Genomic DNA, 10,265 nt, shown 5'->3' on the forward strand with positions numbered 1-10,265 from the left:
AATGAATGAATGAAAACTGATGAATATTAGTTTATATCAGAGATTCACGCAAGTTCATGTCAAAGGGGTGAATTATTCTGTGTTTTTCCCTGAGAATTAAAAGTACATTTTAAAGTATTTAACATACAAATGATGTTGCAGTGTACTTATTATTTTGATATTTTCATTCTTTAAAAGTCACCAGAATGCAAGAAACAAAGTCTCTGAAACCTGAAATCGATTTACAGTTTGCCATCAAATCTCAGAAATATATATTATTGGCTCTTAACTGAAATGATAAACAGCACACTTGAAATGAAATAACACGTGTAAAACAGTGCACCAACAAAATAATTTGTCTTCAATCTGATTTTTCCTTCTCAATTCACAATATAATAAGCAGTAATAAAACATTTGATTATTGCACACATCATGGTTCGCATTGTCCTGGTTGCTAATAACCTTGTTATCTGAGATTTATTGCCTTTATGTTGTTATTTTTACGCTTTAATAACAGAGATGTGGATCTAGTGGTACACTTTACCCTACCTCTTTCATCAACATTATCATCACAACAACACGTGAGTGAATAATCAGCGAGCAAAGTTCAATACAACTGATACCATAATGCAAAAACATAATACTAGCTATATGAACAGGTAAAAATAACTGTATTTAAAGGGATTCATCATGCATTATATAATTACTCTACGAGTTTCATTTTGGATTTTCCAGTCTCATTTGTATGTGTTGCACCCATACTTGTTTCTATAATAAATATCAATGTATCATGATCCAGCATATTATAAACTATAAATGAATGTTGTGCTGCTCTTAATCATTATTCTGTAATAAGAAGTTAAAACAAAGACCCACCTCAATGATTTACTCCTCTCACTCGTGTTTCCCTGCAGTGAGTTTGGACAGAATGTGCACCGGGATTTAAAATGTAACTGAGTGTGCTATCACATGGACCTGGAGTCAGTGAACATGGACCTGTCCTCTCTGGGTTTTATTCAAGTGTTACAAATGTCATTTAATTTGGAGGACAGTTAGAATGGTTAACTAGTGATTGACTTTAAGGTTTCCATTATTATTATTATTATTTTTATTATTATTATTATTATTATTATTATTATTATTATTTTTATTTTTATTTTTATTATTATTATTATTATTATTATACATCTGTAAAACCCCACTTAAGCTGCAACAGCACATTTTTGGTGATTTATTATTGTTTACCGATATTTTGTATTTATTTTTCCATTTTTGTCAGATGCTTGTGTATCATTATTATTATTATTATTGTAATTATTATTATTATTATACATCTGTAAAGCCCCACTTAAAATGCAACGGCACATTTTTTGTGATTTATTATTGTTTGCAGATATTCTGTACTTATTTTGACTTTTTTTGTCAGATGCTTGTGTTTATCTTGTTCTCATTTTATCTTGTTCATCTGCACAAACAGACAAGTTCATGATTAACGGTTTGGGAAACTTTCCATCTAAAAAAAAGGAAAGAAAGAAAACAACAACCATGATGACCTTAAGCGTTAGTTCATTAAATTACATAAATGTAACGACGATCATGTTTATTTGACTTGGCAGAGGTGCGTGAACTCTCTACATGGTGATTTCTTTCAGCCTATAGAGAGGTAGAAGGCCAGACTTGCTTGGGAACAGAGGTAACAGGGAGTTCCCTTGCATAATATGATTTAAGGATTGCTACGTGCAGTTTCTTCCCTGCTCTCTGAACACAGTATTGTTCCTCGGCCCTCAGCCTGCATTATGCCTGCACAGGGAACAAAAAGCCCATCTGAAACCCGGAGGCATGACGGTGCAAAAAAAAAAGAAGCTTGCCCAGCGGTTGTGGGTTGGCCTCGCAGATGTAGATAATGTCGATAAGACAGGCGCATCCAGCCGTGGCCTCGCTCCCATCGGGTCAAAGCCAGAAGATAAGCAGATATTGTCAACACTGTCGTTTTATCCGCCCACCACACATCTGCCCCAGCTCTCGTACCACAGGGGGAGAAATCAAAGCAGCCTCAGATTTGCCTTTGTGCACAGAAATAAGCCCATTACAGCTGTCAAACAATACATGGGAGAAGAATCAGGGTGAAATAAGGCATCACTATCAGGCCTCTACTGACAGACCACAGAGTGTGAAGCCCAATTGTTCCCTGTCAGTTCTCTACTCGCGTGCATGAGACATCTACCTCAGTGGGAGGAAAAGCTAACTTCTGTAACAGTTGCGTGCCGTGTTTACAGATAGTTTAAAGACTCATTCAGCCGTAAAGATATGGCAAGTGTTGTGTAACAGAAAAGCACAATGAGGAGTTGGGGAAGTCCAACTCATAGGCCTGCACTTGCTTTACTGATGTGTATCTCAGCTGCAAGCACTCAGTGTTCTTTAGGCTTATACCAAGGGACTCAGCTAGATACTGTATCACTGAGTGAGTCACCAAGGACACGAAAAACTGAAACAAAAACCAACATAACATGTGAGAAGTCCTTGAGAGCAACAGTTATTATTGAAGGTGTTAACTGGTGAGGATGTTGCATTTCAGCTCCTTTATGCAGCTTCCATGAGAACTCTGATTTGTAAATTCACCTTAGAAATAGTAGAAAACTGCAGGTGATTTTCTGGCACTGCAATGAGGATTCACTGATTTGTCCCTTTAACATTCATCCTACCAACATATTTAACATACAAGGACTACCGACTGGGGCGGAAAACTACTATAAGAAACAACCATCAAAGCAAAATGTTAACTTATTTCTTCTCAAAACATTACTAGTTAAGTAATAAATGTCATCTGGAAAAAAAGGGATTATCATTATTTACTATACTACAAAATGCAGCTTTTATCCCAAGTATTATCCACATTAGTACTTAACAGCTTATTTACCCTCCTTTGATTTAGTTTGCAGTAATTTCAAGTAAACATTATTTGTGTTATATTTATATGATTATACAATATGGTCATTTTGACCCCAATATAAAATAACTGAAATAAACCCACAGTATATTCAAACTTCAACACTATTTAATTTTATTTGTCTGTCAATGCAAACAAAATCATAAAGATCTTGGCCTCAGTATGCCCCCTGTTAAAATAAAGGTTGAATGAATGTAGTTCAAATTTAGATTTTTCAATTTGTACGTCTGCATCTGTGTCTCCTTCAAAATGACTGACAGAGTGCCCTGACCTCCACCGATAGTGTGTGATACTTTAAATTAGGACCCATGTATAACATGAACTCAATAAATAGTTCCATTTGTTAAAACTGCAATTTGGTGCTTTTGACTGGGGTCTAAACACTAATTAAAACAGAAATAGAGAAAAATGATATGAATTCACTAGGAACAAATTTATTGACAAAGTAAAAATTGGAATGATAGAATAAAGCACCTGTGAGATATGACAAAAAGTATAACTGGGGTCTGCGGGGAGGGATGTTAGGATGAGGGTCAACTGATGACTGAGAATGGTTTTGTTTATAGGTACAGGTTTGGCCACAGAGATGGATGCTCAGTCTCCTGAGGGTTTAACCAGAAAAGAGAAAGTTAAATGGATCTATTGAACTGAAATTCAGGAAATGCTGGTTTCAAAAACGGGACTCACAGAAAAAAATTCCTCTCTTCTAGAAACTAGTTTTTACTGAAAGTCTGGATCTGTTCTCAACATACCCTGAAACTAATTTCCTGATCCCGAGCTGGTGTTTCAGGCTTTAACTCTCAACCATGGAGCTCAACAGGTGTTACCAACGTCTGACCCAACGGAAACCTACCTGTATCAGTGTACAAGAGTATTTCCAGGCAGAAGAAGCTCTATAGAGAGAGAGTGGACATGACACCATCAGATGAGCAGTGCTCACTTGATGTGTGTTATCGGACAAAAAGCAGTACAGTATATATCAGTTTTTCACAAAACAAGTGTAGTGTAAATGACATTTTGCATGAATTACAGAGGGCCGGATTTTAGATGTCCAATTATCTTCAGCATATTGTTTAAAGCAGGTTTGAATGAGCCCGATCATGTTAGCTCCAAGTTGGCCTTTATGGTTGTAATAATAGCCTTCCAGCTTAGAGAACTTGGCATTGCGTTCATTCACATTTGCTCTCTCAAAGCACCTCAGCAGCAGCTCAGGTATCAACAGAGGTGATGTGTTACCGTTGTTAATTCAGTGTTGATTCAAGTTATCTTGTTTCCGCTGTTTGCTGTCACCTCACACCGCCTTCACAGAAAAAGAGGCTAAACAAGAACTGGATCATGAGAATACAGCTCATCTGCATGACAATATGCTCTCTCAACAACACACATGCTCAACACACACACACACACCTCAGCTACCTTATTAAAATCCTGTTTCTCCTGTCTGACAGTCACTGCACCCTGCTGTGGCAGACAGACAGAGAGATACCGTATATCCTGAAACAAGAATGGTTACCAGACAATCATTCATAAACTTAGTCGCATTATACCATGCTAATGTTTGCAGCTCAGAAAATCTTTGTAGCACAGATGATGATATGTTACATAACTGAGGACAAGGTCTGGCACTGTATTGTGTTTGTTGTTCCTTTGCCAAGGTCTAGACTGACATCCAGTTTGTGTAAAGGTCAGTTAGCCAGTGGATTTGTGTCACTGATTTACAACAATATTGCACATTTTATTATTTTATTATTTATTAAAATACTTGTTGTATCAGGACAACAAATCACTTAGCTCACAAAGTGTCCTTAGCTGGTTACATAAAAATAAATGAGATTTATTTTGCTGTTAAATTTCCTGACATTGACTTTTGACATTACAGTAATTTTGTAAATAATAAAAATAATTATGGTAATTTCTAAAATAAATTTAAATTAGAATGATCTTTATTGTCACTCAGGTACAATACAACTTTGCAGGCTTCTCTCAATGTAGTTAAGAAAAATAATAAATAATAGCAATGATAAATATTTTTTTTTGTGATGAAACGTCCTCTGATGCTAAGAAGGATGTTTCATCACAAAAAAAAACAAAAAAAAAAAAAACATCACCTCCTTCCGAAAGGCCTTCAGCCTTGTCGAAGGTAATTAACGAATGACGAAATGTCATTACTCCCTAACAACTGATGCATGCTGGGTAAATCTAAGGCAGGCAGATTGCATCAGAGATCCCTCTGTGACTTTCAACTTTGTGGTCTAATGATTTCTTCCTTCCTCTCTGTCCTCCTCTGCAAAGACTCGGGGACACAATCAGTCCTGCCATCAGACATCGTGCATTCCTCCGAGAGCAGATTCACATCACTTACAAAACAAATGATGAGATGCCCGTCCCTTACAATAAAAATGAACGTTTTTTTCCATTGTTTATTCTCCAAAAGTTAGAATAGTTGGTAAGAACACATGGTTCACTAACAAAACCTTAAAAAATAACACCAACACATTCCAGACCCTGAACTTTGATCAGCCCTCCCTGTCCTCTCCCTCCACTAAGTAAACACACAAGTGTATTACACTTATCTCCTCTAAGAGATGTACGAACTTTACCCACAACATTAACAACAATAAACTACTGGTATTTGACATTTTCTTGTAAAGGTAATCCTAATTGAAGTGGATAATTGTGACAATAATGACTGTTAAAATTCGTCAGCATTAATGTAGTATGCACTATATGAGGAAATAGACAGTTTTAGTTGCAAGCAGATTACAACCAGCAGGTGGCGCCTAAAGAATTAGTATTGAGATGCTCCTGAGGGGATGAAGAGTGGGTGAGGAGCACACAGGTAACAGGATACAGGATAGATAACAAGCACAGACGTTGCTCATCGCCATCCTCAGCATATTCTGCATTATGTGAATCACTAGTCTGCATTGACCGAGACACAACAGCTCTTTGTGGTTCAGGGTGGAATAAGCCCAAAGATCAAGATAATCTGCTCTTAAACACAGTTTGGGCTTAATATCGACAGCTCCACACACATTACCCAGCCTGCAGCAGTGTACGCGGAGGTGAAGAAAGCCTGAGTCACGTCTATCTGGGTAGTTACATTATGTCTGCTCTCCTCAGGTAGACCACAACATGATAATTAGATATTACCAAACACAAAACTCCCCGTTCATGTAAAAACAAGTAGACAAGTAGAATCACAAATCTGAAGGTGGAAACGTGTCTATAGAACTTCAACATTTTAAATTAAACTGTCTCAGGTGTCAATAAAAGAGTCTACAGCCATGCTAGCAGCTCTGTGGGGCTCTAATCAGGCACAGCGTTGCATTGATCTAAATGCTATCGTCCTCATGTTTATATGCTGATGTGAAGCAGATATAACGTTTTCCATTATATCCATCTTAGTTCAGTGTATTAGCATGCTCACATTTGTTAATTAGCACTAAACCACCCTATTCGACAGTTAACAGGCCATTAAAAAGGCATTATCAGTTGCTATAAGCACCATAGATGTGGGTCAATAGGGGCCTACTACACCTACTACGTTGTAAAAGTGAAGAGAAACTTAAAAGCAACATAATTCTTACACGTGAAACTGAACGAAACGTCGCATTTAGAACATAAACAAAAAGGCTTCTTTAGGCTTAGGCAACAAAACTTCTAAGTTTAGGGATAAAATATTGTGTTTTGGCTTAAAATAATGATGTTTCAAGAGCGAACGCGAAGAAGACAACTACAGGTTGTTGGTTTCACAAAGAATGTGAACTCTGGCCTCCTGGGTGAAAGCCCTGTGTTTCGTGTCCCATCCATTCTCCCAAACTGGAGCTTCATGCTGTCTATACTACAGTGTCGTGTTCTTTTATACCTTCTTTCGGTGATCTACCATGTGAATAGATGATAAAACCTACTATTTGGCATAGTAGGCCCCTACTGACCCACATCTATGGTGCTTATCGACCAGTAACGCCTATTTAGAAGTCTGACAACGGTCTAATCAGCTGACTAAACACAAAGTACAGCTAAGGTTGACGAGAATGTCATGGAAGTGTTGAATTTTGACATTGTTTTTGAGATTTTTACATTATAATAGTGCAATAGGAAAAGTCAGATGATTACCAAAGGTATCAGGATTCATCGTCTCTGAACTATGAATGTCTGTACACTGTTTCGTGCCATCCAATATTTGTTGAGATATTTCTGTCTGGATCAAAATGGTGGGCCGATACACCAACATTGCCATCCATAGAGCCATGTGTGCCTGATAAAAGTCTTTGTCTAGGTGCTCTCAAAAACTGTTGGTTATAACCAAGATACATGAAATATAACACAGTGAGAGAGTCAGTAATTCAGCGTCTGTAGTTTCCCCAGGAGACGCTGCTGTAGAACATCCATCAGTATCAAAGAGCAACTGTTCTTTCTTCGTTGTCTTTTGATCAATGTTTAATGATTTCTCAAAGAGGGAACGGTGAGTGCACGGCAAATAAAAGTGAATTCGCAAGTAAAGGCAGGAATACCAATAAGAGTGTGTATGGCCATCCCTTTTCACAAGTGATGTCACAGGGTTCATCGCTACTAATGCGGCCTATCATCAGTCAGTCGGTGGTTAAACATCGTTTCCATCCTGATGGGAAACGCAGGTGCAGCTCAGGAGGTGATTTATTGTTGAATTGGCTGAAAGCAGAGCTGATCAGCCTCCTCAGAGCGGCAGAGAAAGGTGACGTTATTATCATGAGGCAAAACTGCACAGCGGCTGTGTCACAAGTTACAGACAGTTCAGTGGGAGGTTGAGAAGATGGTTTATTATCCATGACACAATGAACAGCATCCAGCACAGGCGTGTATTGTCTGAGGCCAGTGAGGCTTTACATTGGGGGGAGGGGGGGAGGAAATATACGTGCTATTTCTATAAATGTGAGATTGTAAAAGTTGCTGGAGGAACATATGGGGGCGTTTTGTAGTTACGAGGGTTACATTGGCACAAATGGCACATTCATTGTTCTGTGTTCTGTGTGAACACCAGTAAACAGCCGTTGTGTGATGCTTTATAACAAAGACTACAAATGGGATGAGAGGAAAGGCGGTGTTGGAGCCACAGACAATTATAATAGCCCGGCCAATAAATTACCAGAAGTTTGACGTACTAAATCCAGTCTGATCTCCTTTATTTGGCTGCCGTGTCTCCCAGTCTCCCACTGGAGTCAGAGAATGGGAAAATTCATGTTGCTCATCACACCAGATGTATGTATAAAAATGTATTGTTTCATCATCAAATGACCCGGTCAAGAACAAAAACTAGTAGAAATGAGAAAGTGGAGGCAGAGAGAGAGAGAGATTTGGAACAGCTAGGAGAGTGTAAGAATTTAAAAGTCTCCTATAGCTGTATCAGACTCTAACGCTGTGTGGACCCAAAACTGTGGAAGTACGTCTAAAAGAATTCTTTAATTCGTGTACTTGGTGAGCAACTTTCTTTTGAATTATTGAGGAAAATTAAAGCTAGAGTGAAGATACAGGCATCATATGAAACTAAAAAACCTAATGAATCCATTGGTTCCAATCATGTCATACTAGCTTGTCACGAAGGAGGTTAAATAACACTCCAAACTTACACTAATTTTTGGCGAGGAAAAACTGGCATGGCCATATTCAAAGGGATCCCTTGACCTCTGACCTCAATATATATGAATGAAAATGGGTTTTATGGGTACCCACGAGTCTCCCCTTTCCAGACATGCCCAATTTATGATAATCACATGCAGTTTGGGGCAAGTCATAGTCAAGTCAGCACACTGACACACTGACAGCTGTTGTTGCCTGTTAGGTTTGAGTTTGCCATGTTATGATTTGAGCATATTTTTTTATGCTAAATGCAGTACCTGTGAGGGTTTCTGGACAATATTTGTCATTGTTTTGTGTTGTTAATTGATTTCCAATAATAAATATATACATACATTTATATAAAGCAAGCATATTTGCCCACTCCCATGTTGATAAGAGTATTAAATACTTAGACACATTTTGAACAGATGAAAAATGTGCGATTAATTTGTGGACAATCGTGATTAATCGCGATCGCAAATATTTGTATCAGTTGACAGCCCTAGTTATCAGCTTTAATGTTCAACATCTTCATTGTGTTGGAATTTAAATACAAGTCTTACATAATGTAGCTTTAACTTGGGCGGTGCTTCCTTAAAGGATCATTCTGGATTATTACAATTTGGGTCTTTCCATAGGTTTGGCTTTAAGTTCCTTTAAGTTATAAAAACATCAATCTGGGAACCCATCGGTTATCGGTCTGACGACAGATAAGCCTCTGAGGGCGAGGGGCTATATTTCTGAGGTTCCGGTGAAGCCAGCAGATATCCGGGCCAAGATTTCCTCTTCCATGCGGAGTTGAGAGACGATGCGTACGATGGGATTGTTTCACAAGTAGATAGTTTACAAGATAATTTTAAACCAATAAAAAGCGAAATCATCGTTAGATGATAGCCGGTGGGTTCCCAGATTGCATTCCGGCCAACCAAAATATTGTCTGTGTTTATATGGATTATAATAACGTTGTTGGACAAAAAACACAAGTAGTGAGATGATCATACAGGTTTTAAACAAACTTTGACTGACTATGCCTACCTTGAGTGTATACACAGATTTCCTGTGCAGTGAGGGGTTAGCATTAAAATTCCACGTACGCTCACTTTTGATTTTTATCTCTAAATGAAGTGGGTTAGATAATCTGGCCAAACTGTAGATTTATTCACAACCATTGTTGTAGCCATGTCACCCTCTTCTCAAATGTCAACACTTACTTTGGTGAGCATATTGTTATCATAACCCAAGATATAATTAACCAGATTTATCCTTCAAACATGAGTGCTGGTGATGCTACGTAAACTGCAGCGGGACGTCTTTGTTTCGGCGACGCCACAGTCCCATAAATCAGATCAGAAACCATATGATGGCAAGAGATAATAAAACAACAAGACCAACAGTAAACAATGCATCTCCTCCTCCGCTCCTCGCCTGGAGCTTCAGTTTCTCATGTTTTTTCTCTCTCCCAGGCTTTATTTGTGTGGTTGCTGAGTGAAAGCCACCACAGTGGCAGAGAGGCCCAGAATAGCCGAGGGTGGGGAAGGCCAGCGGACTTGCATGTGGGCTGCGGAGCTGTAGTGTCTCTAAACCATCCGCTGGCCTGTGGAATGGAGGCTGCTTCCTCATGCATGCCAGTGGTCAGAGCCCGGCCTACACACCCTCAACTATTTCTGTCCTCTTCTCTTACTCTTTCTCATTTTCACTCCCTCTCTCTCTCTCGCTCTTCCTCTCTCTCTCTCCCTCTCTC

General features: G+C 38.6%; 1 protein-coding gene across 1 annotated transcript in view; it reads right to left on the reverse strand.

The window, feature by feature from the left end:
- The window catches only part of rmdn2 (regulator of microtubule dynamics 2), a 38,074-nt gene extending 37,068 nt beyond the window's left edge, over nucleotides 1-1,006 (reverse strand). The window contains exon 1 of the mRNA XM_074646829.1: nucleotides 856-1,006. The gene's annotated coding sequence lies outside the window, so the exon portion shown is untranslated. The remainder of the gene's footprint in view (nucleotides 1-855) is intronic.
- Nucleotides 1,007-10,265: the final 9,259 nt, after the last annotated feature.

This window comes from Sebastes fasciatus, chromosome 9 (assembly GCF_043250625.1).
Source record: "Sebastes fasciatus isolate fSebFas1 chromosome 9, fSebFas1.pri, whole genome shotgun sequence".
Taxonomy (NCBI): domain Eukaryota; kingdom Metazoa; phylum Chordata; class Actinopteri; order Perciformes; family Sebastidae; genus Sebastes; species Sebastes fasciatus.